We start from the raw sequence: 17,281 nt of genomic DNA, 5'->3' as shown, positions 1-17,281 counted from the left end.
CCTATCATTGAGAAGCTTCAAGGATGCGGTTTAGTTGAAGTCACCAGTTTATGAATGTACTCATCATTATAATCCAGAAACCAAGAAAATAGTTTTGTCAGATGACACCATGCTGATTTCAATTGATAGCTAGATAGTGGTAAATTATCATCGTGTGCAAAAGTGAGAGGATTTCTCTAACTTAACTATTGGTGAGGTCATCTCAAAATTATTAGTGAAGAAGATGATCTAGAGGAAGGAGATCATGCGAACAGGGTTCCAAAGGCCATAGAGTGATAAGAGAAAAGTCTCCAAAACTCTGTTAGGGACTAATCTAAAACTAGAGATAATTGATATCCTGGTTCTTCTACACAAATTGAAAGGTGAAGTAGAGGCTTTAAATTTTGTGAGAAAAAATTCTTTTTGGTTCAAGTTATATTCTCAGACACACAATACATTGATTGGGCACAAGAGGTAAGTGAGATTCTATTTAATTCCCTCTGGGTAGCCAAGTTTTACAATTCATTCTACATGTCTTCATTCTTGATTTACATGTTGGCTTCTCTACAATTATGGTCTAACCTTTCGAGATTAGAAAAAATTCTTGATGATGTTAAATCCTATGAGTTTTATCGATGTCTCTAATTACAGAATAGCTATGCATATTATGTAAAGGTGAATGATGCATTTACCATGAGAATTTGTAGGGAACTACAAGGATGCCTAGAAAGGAGATTCTCTCCTGAAGCCATGGCCAAAATCAATCAATTTGGATGCTATTTTATTCATTTCTCATCCTTTTCTTATTTGCTTCTTGCATCATTTGATGCATTTCCCCTAAAGCTACCAAGATATTTGAGCGATATGATAGTGATAATTTAGGCTATCTAACAAGATTTACAGGTGAACGTCCTAAGAGGAAGCCTAAAGAAGAAGGGATATGAATTTCCTATGAAGGTTGGAGCTTTCAATTGTGACACCCATTCAAATGCTAAGAACATGATAAAGGTATTTGAAAAGAAGTACAAGATAGATATGTATGAAGTCCTAAGGCCTATGCTTGACCCCAACGGGTATGCTAGAGATGTCCTACAAATTAGGAGTGTGATAAATCATGTCACCACAATTGAAGATTATTGGGCTAATTGCAAACATGAATTCAAGAGTTGTGATTGAACCTTTGCAAGATTGACGGTTGATCAAGTGAAGGTGTATAAGGTAAACATAATTGTAGATAGAGTTGAGAATGATGATCAAAATATGTATAGAAATATCTACTTGACCAACTTGAGAAATACTCCCATAAGCTTTAAACCTTTTGAAGATGCTATAGAAAATCTTGACATAATGATGGCTGGAATATACAAGAGGACCGAAAAGTGGGTCAAGTGGATTAAAGCACAATGAAGTAGGAGCAAAGGCACATCCACCCAGTCCTCCCCAAAAGTAGTAGCAAATTCATCTTCTTATAGCGGTGCTTCAGGGATAATCCTACATCTCACTCAAGAATGATTGAGTTTCATTAAAGACTTAGAGGGAAATCTAAGTGGCTCTTGAGATACACCAATGTTCATGTCCATAGACATGAAGAGCTTATTCTAATCATCATTACTGCCAAGGCTTATAAAGTGAAGTTGGAAAAGGGAAAGAAGGTGAAGTGATCTTTCTCCTACCCTTTTGTATTTTGATGTGAAATTGTAACTAATAATTGGCTTCTTTCCATTTGTCATTTTTGAGGAGATCAACTAGTTTATTTCCATTTTTAATAGTCATCTTGGAATCTTATATGTACCCAATTGAAAAATAAATGAAAATTCAACTATTTTTTGGTGTGAAATACTTTAGGTTGTAGAGACAAATTGAACGTGTCTTGTGTTAATTATTTATTATTTCATTGCATGATTTAGTTTAAATGTCTCTTGAAGTTGAATTGAATTGGTGAATGAATAGAGCTTTGTTCCCTATTTTAATGCAATAAACTAAAGATAATCATAGTATTGTTTGAAGTAAAAAGAGGACCGTTTAGTCTTTTCTTAACTTAGTTTCTTTCTATTTAGAAGTTAAAATTCTTTGTCAAGCATCTTAGTCTTCTAATAAGATTCATTATTGCATCACTAAGTTTACAAGTTCATAGTATGTATGGATTCATAGATTTATTTAGTTTTTAGACCCAAATTCTTGCCTGAGTTAGTTCTTGTCTAGGCCTAACTTGGTTTTCCTCTCTTGTTCTCTGGTCAAGAACAAATCCCATCGTAAAACTAGGAACAAATGAATTCATTACAAATAATAACCATAGGGGAGTTGTACCTATAAATTTAGAGGGAAATTAGTCATTTAACTACAATTTCCCAATTGTTGTAATCAGTTATTGTTCAGAAATATTGGGCAGTCGAAGAGTTAATTGAAGTGAACAATCTATTTAACAATAGATTAGAAAACCTCCTTATTTCAAAATGTGGTTTTGCACTTTTAAAAGATCTTTGAAAATTTTAAGGTGTGACCATGTGACCAAGGTGATCACATGATCATTACATGGTTAATTTCTTAACATTCTTATGGCATGACTATGCAAAATAGTTAAAAATCTCAATGTTCGCTTGGTCACAGTGGTTTTTTGCAAAAGGTCCTTTTGGATAGTGAATGAGAAAAATAGTTAAGAAATCAATAGTTGCATCGTCACATAGTCAAAAATGATGTTAGCAGTGAATGTGTAAAAAGGGATTATCACTCGATCATAACCCTGATACAAGTTCAAAGATTTGACATGTGGAGGCATCTAAGAAGACTTACGGATTATAACATTAATATTATGATGTGACTATGCAAACAAGCTTGAAGAAATGCTAATCATTTTTTTGTTACCTAACATTAGAAAGGTCAAAATAATGAAGTGACTTAGTGACTAGCTATGATCACTTGGTTGGAGGCTTAAAGGCACAATATTTTGAGATAGTAGCGACTGTGCAAAACTATTAGTGCATGTAACTAAAGTGCCTAATCGTGTGGTTGCAAGGCCTAAAAGATAACAAGTTGTATGAGTTGTGATTGGGAAATGTGATTATGAGCTTGTGAAGTTTTGTTTGATTGCATGGTTTCACAGTGAGAGGACATGAATTAAATCAGAGCCATGACTTGGTGAAGCTATTAAAGTGTGAGGTGAGAATTGCTTAGTCATGCAGTCACACAATTAAGTGGTAAAAAGATAAAGTGAATCCATGATCTAGAGAATTCTTTGATCAAATAGTCACATTCCTAAAAGTTGTAATTAAACAAAAGACTACAAACTAGCAAAAGGGTTTAGAACCTTTTGAATAAATCTTTGATTGCACAATCACATAGTTTAAACATTAAGTTGAACAGGAAATGTAACTGAATGAAATAGTTAAGAGTTGGTAACATTTCAAGTAATCACATGGTCACACATCTAAAGAAATAAAATAAAATGAAAGTGGTCGCCATGTGATATATCAAAACCTAAAGGGTTTTGCATGGTCATGAGCCTTACATGTTAAAGTTAAAAGCAAGCAGTGATTGTGTGATATGGTTAGAAAGATGTTAAGATTTATATGATCACTCATTCACTCAGTTAAGAGCATGAACCGAAAAGGAAGTTGTGAAGAAGAAATAAGGCATTTAAATAGTGGTCACTTTGTTGCAAGGCTATGGCATTGAACATAAAGATAAACCACCAAGAAATGACCAAGGGATTCACACAATTGTAAGCAAAAACATAGAATGGAAGATAAGCCTTGCAAAGCCATGAATAAATAAGTAGTTTTTAGTGTTCTCATGGTTGCAACATAAGATTTTAATGGTAAAATGATTATTGAACATTCATGATTACCAAAAAAGATAGGTACTTTTTTAAAAAGTGCAAAAGGGATTTTGAAAGTTGGTAGTACAAGTGTCGTAAACCCAAATTGTGACATTTTTGGTGGAAATTTTTAGAAGTCTCATGCATGTTGACTTAAAGACACCATTAATGTTATTCTTTTTCTCAACTTCTATTAAAAAGGTGATGCAATGGATTTCTAATTACAACATTCATAGAATTCAAAGCAAAGAAGATTGAGTGCAAATGTTCTTTTAGAGTTTTCAATTATAGAGAGAGTGTTTGAAAAAGTTGAATTTAGAGAAAATGGTAGAGGAAGAAGGAAAGATGATTTCCCAAGTCAACATAGAAGAAGCCACTTAGGGTGCTGAGCAACCAAAGACTAAGTTGAACAGCTTGTATGCTGAAGAGTGGGTTTATTTCTTACCAAGATCTTCACATGCTTAGACAGTAAACTCACATATTTTCAAAGATGTGTATAGTTTTTGTAGGGATTCCACTATGGAAAAACCCAATGGAAATGAGTTTTTTTGGTACTTTTATAACAATAGGTTTGAGAAACCACCAATCTAAAACCCTTTGAATAGAAGCCTAGCAAAGATAATCATGCTAGAGTTAATTATAGATGTAGACCTAGTGAAAGCATTGATAAAGTCCTATGATCCTACCACTCATGGATTCCATAGGAAGGATACAAGTTTACTTTGTCAACAGGACAGAGAAACCTTAATTGAAGTTTTTAACCTAGGAGGACCCATTACAAATCCCATTGATCTGGAGAAGATGAATGAGACATTCAAGAATCAAAGGAATTTCTTTAGCAGAAAGGTTATGCGAAGACATATCCCTAAGTCCAAGAAGGATAAGGGTGAGCTACCAAAGAAGGGAGGAGATTTCATGCCACTAGAATTATTTAGTAGATACTTCCATTATACTGTGTTTGGAGTGGATAAGGTGATTGTACTAGATGTCATAATGAATGATCTAGGAAATGTATACATCATAGCCCTAGACATACAAGACCTACACTATAATGAAGGGTATGATTTTGTGACACACATAATCAATGTGATACACATTGAAACCACTATTTCTCAGAGGGGAGCGATGGGGAACTTCAAGTTCCACCACTGCTCATTGTTGATGAACATCATCCTCTATAAGAATATAGGGCACAACAGTCTTGATTTCATTGAAGGAACTAAGGAGAATGGAGAAAATTTTCCCGTGCAACTATGGACTAGATTTTGGCAAATGTTTTATCCTTATTCTAATTTTGTTTCTTTTTACAATGATTTTGTTTTCCCTATTTTCTTGTTGATCTAATAGAGAGGGTTCCTAGGTGGGTTAAAATTCTAATAAGACTTTTGCATAATGTAATAGGGACAGAAGACTAAGCCATCATTGGGCTAGTTTGTTTGTTTTTGACAATTTTTTCTTGATAAGGGTTTATGGATGCCCCTAAACCCCCCATGTTCTACCTAATTATATTCTAGAAAGGTTGGGGACAATAGAATTCTTTTGGCAACTTATAATGATGAATAGGGAATACTTATGTCCCACAGTAAAGAAGGGTTCCTTAGTCCCTAGAAATATAAATATAGGAGATTTTTTCATAGGGAAGGGTGCCACAAAATAAATACATGGATTCAAAAGTGAATTCCTACAACCCACTATTCTTTCTAGGACATACAATCATAATGACTTGGTTAGGCATGCCTTCAAGAAAATGAGCAAGTATACTCTGCAAAGAAACAAAGCTTATTGGGAGGAGGATGTAATAATGAATTTTTTAGAGACAAAGGACTACAGAAATAGAACCTTAAGATGGAAAAAGATTATGAGGTAGAAGAGGAAATGAAGAGAGTTGATCCCTCATTTAAGGATTTTTACCATGAGGAGAGATACCTGGATAGGTACAATAAGTGCCTAGATAATTTTGATAGCATAATGCCTCAAGTACCTTCTTAAATAAGAGACAAATGATAACCTCAATCTCCACAATTTAGGAGGATGTGATTGAAATAGAGGTTAAAGATGATCAACCTGAAAGTTCATCATGGGCCTAGAGAGGCAAAAAAAAAAAAAAATTATAAAAATCTAGGATAAGGCAAGCAAGAAGGAATTTAAAATACTACCCAAGGGACCTACTAAATATTTTGATGACAAAGGGCACAACTTGCTAATCAAGCAGGCAAGCCAACATGAAAGAATCCCTAATAAAACAGAGCTTCAGATAAGGATGTTAGATGAAAGGATAGTCAAATCTTAGGAATTTATGAAGGGTGATGATTTTATAAACTCAAAGGAATTCAAATCATTCATGTTTAAAATTAAATAGAATGCGCTTACTTTGGAATTGCATCAAGGAGATTCACCAGAAAAATAGTTGAATTGTTGCAAAAATTACAAGAGAATGACCTTAATAGTGAAACTCTCACTATGGATGAGGATAAGGAGCTAGTGCAAAGAATTGGAATGGTACTCTTCCCAATATGGGAGCTCATCTCATGGGTGACTGCACAAGGATGGTGTACAAAAAAATGGGTATAAGTTGACCCTTTTTTTCTGAAATCAGGTAGATTTGAACTTGGAGGAAACATTTGAGATTCATCCACTCAAAATGACAATATGAGTAAAATATATGAATTTTAATTCTTTGAATCTATTTTATAAACTACTAGAGTTTTGACAAAATGGATAAGATTAGGTGGGTCAAACTCTACACACATGAAATATAGTTCCTAATTTTTTTTAGAAAGCATAACATAGTTGTTTTTGTGTGCAGCACAAAAGACATATTTATATTTAGTATTTTGAGTAACCCTTTGGTATGATGATAGCTAAGAGTCATATCTACAATTTTTGTATTTTTTTGTAATTTTTTTATGAGTTTTGTATTTTTTATGAATTATTGAACTGACTATATCCTGAAATTTTGGTATCTATTCATGTGATGAGCACAACTTGCATCAAAATAATTGAAAATGGAAACTTTTTTCTTCAATTGTATAGAATCAAGTGTAGAAAAATAATATATAATTTATTTCTAATTTTATTATGTATATCAAAATTATTTGTAAAAATGGTAGACATATGTCTGTAAGGAGTGTCAAGGCGTTGGTAAAGTAATTAAAGTTTACATTTTTAATATTGTCCAAAAATAGAAAAAATTATATGGTTAGAAAGCTAAGAAGTCATGTAATATTATGATATTAATTTTATAGATACCCACTTCACCATTAGTGAACCTAATAAAGGCAAAGATGAGAATTCATCTTAGAAGATGAAAAAACGTTAAAGGAAAAACATTGGAGGGAAAACAACCTCCCAAGCCTTTGGGTTATTTACCTATGCTATCACCAAGTCATGACCCAATTAGGTTATTCAAAACTTGATCAATTTTTGAAGAATTAAAATTTACTTGTTCAAAACCTGATTGGGTTTTGAAGAACTAGAAGTAGGCTTTACTCCGAAGGCCATAACTTTCACATATGAACTCTGATTGACTCCGTTCAAAATGCATTGGAAATATATTAAAGAGCTCTAGAACATGATGTAGATAAATTAATCATATGTCATAAAAAAATTATTTTCCATCAATTTAAACTAAAGATAATCTAAAATATGTAGTCATTATTTTCCAAATGTGTAATCAATAGTAAACACAAATGCTAACATATTGTTAATTCTCTCTCTCTCAAACACACATACACGCACTAACTCATTAACTAAATAAATCTTAAGATATCTATTTTTCTAACTTGTAACCTCTTGCATTATTTAACTAACTCCTAACCACTCTCTCTATTTGTCTAACTTGTTAATCTTAAGTGTTGCCTCTCTTTGAGTAATCCCTAAGTCCCCTCTCTCTTAGTAACCCATAAAATCTCTCTCTCTCTCTCTCTCTCTCTCTCTCTCTCTCTCTCTCTCTCTCTCTCTCTCTCTCTCTCTCCCCCCTTCCCTCTACCCCCATCATCTCTCTCTCACTCTCTCTTATCCTATCACCTTCCCATCTTCCTATCCCCTACTCTCTTTATGTGAAGTTACCATTTCAAGGATTAGAGAGAGGGGGGAGAGAGAGGGGGGGTTAGGTATTAGGGGTCAAAGAGAGATAGGGGGGGATATGAAGAGAGAGAAAGAGGGGGGATAGGATAAGAGAGAGTGATAGAGAGATGGAGAGAGTGAGAAACATGGAGAGAGAGAGAGGGGGGGGGAGGTTAGTAGTTGGTGTGAGAATGAGAGAAGCTAAGAGTTAGTAAGATAGAGATTAGGAGTTAGTGAGTGAATAAGTTAGTGATTTTGTGTGTGAGAAATAGATATGTGGGTATGGATTGACAGATGGGCATGGATGAACTAGATGTTGGAAAATAAATAGAAGTCAAAACAATTGAGAGCATGCTCCACACAAGCTAATTATTCTTAAGTAGGTTTCTTAAGGTGTTCATAGTAGTTATATTGCACTACAAGGAGTAGAATACCACTGTATAGAACCACTATCCATTCTTTACCCTTTGTTCACTAAATGGGGCCTCTATATATCATTCTTTGTTAAACTAGTCCCAGTTTTGCCTCAAAAGAAAAAATTTCATGAAGAAACCATTATTTCTACAAGGAAAATGTTAAATAGAGTAAAAGAATTAAATACATTCTTTTGTAGGAAATTGACGCAAGGAGGGAGAGAATGCTAGGGCCAAAGGCACACACAGTAATCCAAACCAACCTTGTAGAGTTAACACAATGGAAGAAAACACACAAAGAGAACAACACCATAGAGAGAGAACAAGATACTTTTACTTATTCATGAAATAATCAGCATACATGCCCAACTCTAAGGCCTTCTGGGTTATGGCCAGATACAAAATACATTCACGATCTAAGATCCAGCTTCAAATTCATACTTCCAGACACATATGCCACAAATTTTTCAAAACCTTCTAGTTCTACCCTAACTCTAAGCATAAACACCCTATTTATACTTTCCAAAATAGCTTATAAAACATTCTAGAACATTAAAAATAGAAAGGCCAACCCAACATTTATTTGCACACATCCCAAGATAAGATCTTGTCATAAATATAATGATCAAAATTAATCCTACAAGTTGGCTCCCATCAAAAACACAAAAAACTCATCGAAAATGCTGACACTCGGCATCAACAGGAACACTCAACACATGAAGGATCTCTTGGCACATGAAGGATCACTTAGCACATGAAGGATAGCTCGGCACATACTGTGGAACTTAGCACACACTACATAGTGAGATGGGCTAACACACTAACCCAAGTATTAAAATGATGTGGGATAACTTCAACTCGGCTTATAGTACAAAATTACTAGCACTCAGTAATTGTTGCAACTCAACAATGATTGTAACTCAACAAAAAAATGTAGAATGAACACAAATGAGAAAGATAACATGTCAACCCAAGATGCTCTTACATCAGAAATGGAAATTAATAAGCAATAAAATGAAGACCATTTCCAATGGTACACCTAGTTTTATCCAAAAGATAACTGACGATGAGAATAAGATAAAAGATTCACAAGAATGGTTAGATTCTTTTGATGATATTTTGAAGCATGAGAGGTTTATTTCTTACAACAGTTGTGAGATAGATATTGCAACAATTTTTTTTATTGTTGATCTTTTGTAAAAAATGGAGGTAGATATGAGCAAAGCAGTTGTAGAAGTTAGAGATCTAACTGAGGTGAAAGAGCCACATATTCAAATGAAGAATTTGATATTACCATCTGGGAGATGATTGTTGACTTAAATGTTATTCCATCTAGAGATAGTGCTTGAACATGCAGGGAAAAGTCAAAGAGAATAAAGAGGGAAGAAAACTAATTGATACAGACACCTTATCTTTGTGGCTTACCTGCTATGGGTATGCTCTCATTACATATTAACAGAGTTGGTCCTGAAGATCAACGTTGATAGTTGTTCAAGTTTTGGCTATCTCCAATATTCTATTTGTAACTATTTTGTCTCATATGAAAAAGTTGTTGTAACTGGATTTTGAACATGTGTCCTCCCATCTGAAGCTTGTTAAAATCCTTATTCTATAAAAGGATTTCCAAGATGTGGAGTGAGGGTCCAAAAATTTCTAATCTGAGAAGATTTTTGTTCATTTTTGTGTTGGTCCATGCATACTATAATTTTGTTTCAAAATTGAATAGAAAGTTAACAATTGCTAGTCTATTGAGTTATTTTTCGAATAGGGATGGTCATTGAATTATATACAATTTAAAAGAAGTTAATACAAATGCAAAAAGTTAAATGTTCATCCTAGATCGTGTCTCTTATTTTATTTCTATTATGTTCTATGAGATCTAATGGAAATTGTTATTAAATTTTAGTTGTAATTCACTTTGAATTATATTTCAATTTTCTTTTGCTAATAATTTAATGGGTTATATAAATGCTTAATGTAAATTGGAATAATTTTATATTCTTCATTATGTATTTAATAAGTACAAGATATGGAAATGACTAATAATCTTTTCATAAACTATCAAGATAAGATCTCAAAGTATATGTCTAATTCCTATGAGTTTATAGCCCATCAGATAAGGCACTGGTCATCCTCTGAAGTTGATCTAATTAGAATGTCTTATAGTATTGGAAAGATTCATATAAATCAATCTTTTAATTTTTTGTTTTATAAATCTTGAAATTTCATTCTGCACTTGATTCATGGATTTCTAGGGTTTGATAAAGTAGCCATTTGTTATCTCTTTTGATGTCATAAAATTAGAAGAATTGGGGCAAGGCCATCTATTATTTTGGAATTCATGCTGAGTTTGAAGTTTTAATGAAGGAGTGAATTCCTAGGTATAGCCTCCCAAATCTTGTAGAATTCAAAGTGGAAAAGACATCACAGTCTTGTCATTTGGCCCTTTAGGTTTGTTTTTTAGAATGCCCATCATGGTCTCTAGCTAATTCCTTGGTTCTCTAATCATCCAAAAGGTTGTTGAAATTCTATCAAATCAAAAGCCCACAGTAGGTTCTTTCTTAAGCCAATATAATAGGCCTATGACATTCTATAGTGAAAAATTAAATGAAGCCAAAAAGAGGTATTCTTCTTATGATTTGGAGCTTTATGCCCTAGTTCAATCACTTAGGAAATAAATGTTGTACATTTTGCGAAAGGAGTTTGTTGTGTATACAGATAACCAAACCTATCCATAGACACATAAAATGGATGGAGTTTTTGTGGGCTTATAACTTCACTATAAAGCATAAAATTGGGAAATACAATAAATTTATTTGTCCTTTGAGTAGAAGGCTACTCATAGTCCAAGAAGTGTAGCTATGGAGCATAGGAGTGGAGAGTTTCAAAGACCTCTAGAAAGAAGATTAAGACTTTAAAGATGGATATAATTTATTTCAAGCATTCAACAACCATTTTCATAGTGCTTATGTAGACTATACCCTACAAGATAGACTTTTGTTTAAAGGTGGGTAGTTATGTATCCCTAATAGATCAATGAGGGAAAAATGAATACAAGGGAAACATAATGGAACCCTATTTTGACACTCCAAATTAAATAAGATCTTATATTTAGTCCAAAGATTCTACTACTAGCCTAGAATACACAAAGATGTTAGGAAGTACTTGTTGAGAAATATATGGTGTTTCAGAGGGATAAAGGAACTATATCAAATATTGACCTTTATCAACCATTTACTTTACCCAATATGCTAGGGGAATGTATAAGCATGGAATTCATTGTTGGGTTTCCAAAAACTAAAACTTATTTTGATAGAATAAATGTAGTTGTTGACAGGTTTAGAAAGATAAGTCACTTCATTCCACGTAAAGTGACACATGATGCAACTCATCTTGCTCATCTATTTTTCAACAAGGTGACCATAATTCATGGATTTCCTATAATTATTGTATCTAACAAAGATTCCAAGTTCATGGGGCACTTTTGAAAAACCTTATGGAAGAGATAGAGAACAAACCTCTCTTTTGTATCTTCTTTCCATCCCCAAACTGATAGAGAGATATAGGTGGTTTCTAGGACATTGGGAAACCTATTGAGGTGTTTGACTAAAGAGTGTGGACAAGTATGGGACCAAGTGCTTCATCAAGAAATTTTTTCTTATGATTTCAATGTAAAAATGACAACAAGCAAAGTCTATTTGAATTTCTATATGGGTTACACCCTAGAGGCATGTATGAGTTAAGGGACCTTGGCAACATGGAAGGAAGAAGTGGGCATGTAGAAGATTTTGCACAATCCATAAAGGACATGTGCATGAGAAGGTGAGAATAACTCTGAAAGAGAATACTCAAAGGATCAAAGATAAAGTAGATTTCAAGAAGAAGGATATTTAACTTGAATTTGGAGACATGGTGATGGTCCACTTGGACAAAGATATACTTCATAAAGGAATTCCTAGAAAGTAACAAATGAGAAGGTTAGGTCTTTGCAAAAAAATCACCAAGTATGGGATGAATTCCTATAAGATAGACATACTAGAAGAATTGGCACTTTACCCTATTTTCAATATGAAAGAATTGGTCAAGTATAAAATCCCCCTTGTGGAGGAAGACAAACAAGTTTCTAAAGTTGTAGAGGTAGTTACTGACTTACCCTTGTGGTGCAAAGCCCCAAGCTATCTAGTTCAAAACACCCTTCTTAGCCCAATAATGGTTAAAACAATCACAATATTATCTTAGACAAGATGAGGCTCTACAAGGTAGACCATTCCCACAACTTCCCTTAGTATTTGGTTACAAGGACCAAACTAGGAACATAAGTATTTAAGTCTTAAATGAACCTTTTATGGTGAAATACAATCCCCACTCACTAAAACCAACTCAAACAATCAAATTCTACAACTTCACAATCCTTTTTCCAAGTTTATGGCACAATTGACAATTTTGTCCTACTAGGAGGGCTACAAGGAAAATTGCCAGCAAGTTGATCTCTAGGGATTCCAAGGGATTGAAAAAACCAAACTCAAGGTTCAAAGGGACCCTAATAAGTACCCTCAAGTATCCCCAAAGGGAGAACTCCAAACCAATCTTCCAACTCCACTTTTCCTCAAGATTGCCAATTACGAACATGGCCTAATTAGGGCTAATTAACAAAGGACATACCCCAAAAATAGCCTCCTAGACACCATAAACACATATAACATGTCAAGTATCATTAGAAAACCTTAAGTCTCTATTTTAAACACTGGAATACACCCCCAACTCATTCCATGCGCTCAAATGCACATTTTAGGACAATCACATAGAGATGCTTGTCCTAGGGTTTTGTGAATTTCTACCATAGCCTGTATTTCCATAGCATGAAACAAAAATAATCTTAACATACATCTACATACCTTTCAAATCACCAAGATTTATATTTTTCCCATGGTGGATTTGCAAGATATGGCCAATTTTCCACGGAAACCCTAGGTATGGCCTATAATGCAGCAACCAGCACAAAAATGATGATAACTTTCTCGATATGATTTATGAGTCCTTAAAACCAAAAATATTAGATATTCAATTCAACCCTCTATCTAACCATGTCAAACTTTTACAATTCCTAGACCGTACAAATCCACACAATGCGAAAAACCAGTCAAATTGCTTCAAAAATTTAGTTTCTTTTATTACAATAGTATTTTCTCCATAAAATATCTTCTTCATTCTATCTTGGGACTTCATTTCCATTACCAAATGATAGAACCTAGTAGTTTCTGCAACCAAGAGGTGGTTTTGATCAATTTTTGCAATTAGTGCAACAAAACTTGCAAAATTGCAAAAGTTGCTAATTTGCAACTTGATAACTTTCTTCAAAAAGCTATCAAGAGGAAAATGCCAACAAATAATTTATTCTGGGATGTTAAAACATGTTTACAACCTTTTTAAGGTCTCCTAAAACCTATTCTCCTATTCCTAGGATGAAAATTCAAGAAAATGCCCTTTTTAACCAAGGTGGATGACAAGGTTTATATTTGCACCTTGTGTCCCTTGGTCTCACAAATTGGGCTTATTACATAAATGAAAAAGGAGAGTTTGAGATGTCCTATTCCTTGGATGGATATGTTTTAGAGTATGATCCTGCACCACCTTGCCTCTCAAAACCAAGCCACAACCAGAAAAGGTCCTAGATTCAAGGGCAAAGAAAATACTAGGCATGGAACATATATGGAGCATCTAGTTAAGTGGAAGCATCTACCTAAAGAAAAGGCTACTTGGATTTTTGAGAGTGACTTTAAGAAGCTTTAAATTTATGTTTCATTTAAGAAATTTTGAATTTATGTTGCATTACTGTCAACTAATGTAACTTAGTCTTCTTTCCACATGGAGAGAATAGTGCAAGAGCACCTAGGTTTTGAGAAACAACCCTTGAATTTTTGGCTTCTAATGACCTTACATAGGCCATGAGTGAAATAAGGATAATTTTTGGATTCAATGAATGTGTTTAGGATGTTTGATGATGTGTGGTGAGTCATTTCCTAAGCTAGGAAAAATATTGGCAATAGGCGGCAAATAGTTGCTAGGTACAGTAAAGTTGGTACAACAAGTGTAAGAGACCTAAAATGAGAAAAAAAGAGGGTCAAAATAATTTTATACATGTTTTTAGCATTATTATAGGTTATTTTATATAAATTGGACCCTAGTTGATACAAGGAAATGCAAAAATGTTAATACTGTCAAATAGTTGTCATGACAACTTTTACAATTTTGTAGCGTTGCATGACAACATTTTGCAAGAATGTGAAACTTCATGGAAAATTAGTTATTGGAACTATAGATCAGCTAGAAATTTGAAGGAGTTCCATATAAGACCTTTCAAAAGGATTTTTCTAGGTTTGAAGTCATTTTTTCGAATAAGCAACTTAAATAAAAGCTAGTTTTCTAAACTATTTATCACAGTAAAGAATTTCCTCTGGAAAATATACTTCAATGGATTAAAATATTATTCTTTTCATCATGGATAGTTAGATTATATTTTTTTATTTCATTATAATCTTTGGTGTGGAGATTTGAATACTTTTGTTTGATCCAATAAAATTACAACCCTACTAGATTGTTCACTGCTAGATTCAAGATTTGTGATATTCAGAAAGCTCTAACTTGAAATGTAACCATGGGTTTTATATGGCCCTTGGAGGATTAAAAGTAGAGTCATTGTACATTATTCTCCCTTTTCTATAGGTGTAGAAAATATATTTTTCCCTAGGTGAGCATATTGATAGCTAGGAGAGAAAGATGAGAGTTTGATCAATCTTGCAAGAGTGGATTGGAAAATGCAATCTAAGAACATAAAGGAGATGTTTACGGTGTTTTTTAGTGGTAAATATTCATAATTTTGTAAATTTTAGAATTTTTTGGCTAATAATTTAAGATTTAATGCAACCTAAATCACCACATTTTTATTAAATTTAGTTTGAAGATATTTAAAATTGCTCAATGATGTATTTTATTAAAAAAATTAAACTCAAAGATTCACCACAACATTCAATACATGATTAGATTTGATTTACCTAAATATTATATATTATCAAAAAGATTAAAGTTAATACCAATAATTATCATAATTATTAGTTACTTTAGGGATATATTACCAATATTTAGTTTTCACCATTGATTTAAAATATAATGTAATTATCCTTAGAATTTCCATGAGATAAAACATGTTAAATTTTCATTTGTAATATGTTGGAATACTTTAGAATAATTGAGAGGGGAGGTAAATTAGTTATCCAAGGTCTAGATGTATAAACAAAACTTTTTACAGCTTAGTGAACCCATAAAACATTATTCATAATGCATGCATCCATAAGATTATGCAATCACTTAAAACTTGTACGTTACTATCAAATCAACTTGCAGAAATGTAAAGCTTGAAACATAAAAGATTCATCAACATACTTGACACAATAATTTACATGGAAACCCAATTTGAGAAAAACCATCAATAACATAATACTATTTTCACTCGTCTGAAATGATGCCCTATGAAAGGCCAACCCTAGTAAAGGTAATAATACACACTGTTAAATGTGACCATGTTAAAGGATTTCAATCACCCTATTAAGAGTGAGCCTTGTTAGAGGAATTTAGACCATTCACTTGGAATGTCACCCAGTTAAAGGATTTACAAATGACTGTTAAGTAAACCTTAATCCAAAGGATTTACCCTAGACTGATTCAATTATTAGAAAGTAACAGTAAGGTTTTGATCTAATAAAACTTACAACATCATTTATAGATTATAGATCATTGTTCAGTCCTCAATTCTACTTGGCCTTCATACTTTCCAGCTCTATTAACTTGTTCACCCTTCAAGCATTCATCTCCTTAAACCTTCTTGCTTAACATGCCATTGTAGACTCTTCTCTTAGGTCACTTGATGAAGCAAAACCCTTGACTCCTTATCTCCTTTAGGTTCTCACACATGACAACCTTGCTTCATGACTAGTCATTCCTATAAATAGGAAACTAAGATATTTTATCGCTCATTCTTCATCATCCAATTTAGGGTTTTGATGGATTAGGTAGGATACAATGTATCTACCCCATATCTCATATCCCTTCTAGAAACCTCTCCTAGAATCCACTTTGAATTTTCCTAAAAATAGTTTACCTTGAATTTTGTGCCACCAACTCATCAACCTTATCTTCCACCTAGTTCACATAATCAAAGAAAACAAACTTGTCAGCTTAGATTCATTGCATTTATGATCTTTTAAATAATGTAGCAGGTCAACATTATCAAGCTTCTGATGCTCAACACATATTGCATTTCTCAGCATCCACTATGAAATACTCAGCATGAATTAAAGTTTTCTAGTGCTTGGCATCAACTAATCTTTACTCAACATCCACTATTCTACTCGACATACACTAGAATAAACTTTTACTCGGCTCCAACTAATTTTCTACTCAACTTTCTATGTCTTTTCTCGGCACCTACTATCCACTTGGTCAAGCTTGGTAGACAAACTTTGTGTAACTTGTTCTTCTAAACTTTCTTAATGTAACTAGCCCTTGTATCCTTAAGTAGATTATCAATACATAATGCCATCATTATCTTAACTGATTCGTGTACTTCATTACATAATCATAACTCAACATTTTCTCAAGGTGCAATTGTTACATCTTTTGATCAAATCCTCTTCATCAATCAAATAACTAATAGTACTTAAATCTTATAAGTAGTTGTCTTACCAGCAAATAGCAAGTTTGACATTAATGAAAAAACAATGATTCCAAAATAATCACCAATGTAAATAATATTTAAAATTAAAAAATTGAGAGATTCGTCGATAAAAATATTATTTTTTTCAAAATAATGAAAGATTCGTCAATAATGTATATCTTTTTTTGGAGGGGGGGTTCTTAAAGTTTACCCTGGAGATGTTTAGAGTCTATAGAGACCACGGCTATGATACCAAACTTATTTGAATTCATTTGGGATGAAACTCCGTTGAAATATTAA

This window comes from Cupressus sempervirens, chromosome 10 (genome assembly GCF_028749045.1).
Source record: "Cupressus sempervirens isolate cs-2001-9-10 chromosome 10, ASM2874904v1, whole genome shotgun sequence".
Classification (NCBI taxonomy): domain Eukaryota; kingdom Viridiplantae; phylum Streptophyta; class Pinopsida; order Cupressales; family Cupressaceae; genus Cupressus; species Cupressus sempervirens.
The sequence above is the reverse complement of the archived record's forward strand: the minus strand, read 5'-3'. Positions refer to the sequence as shown.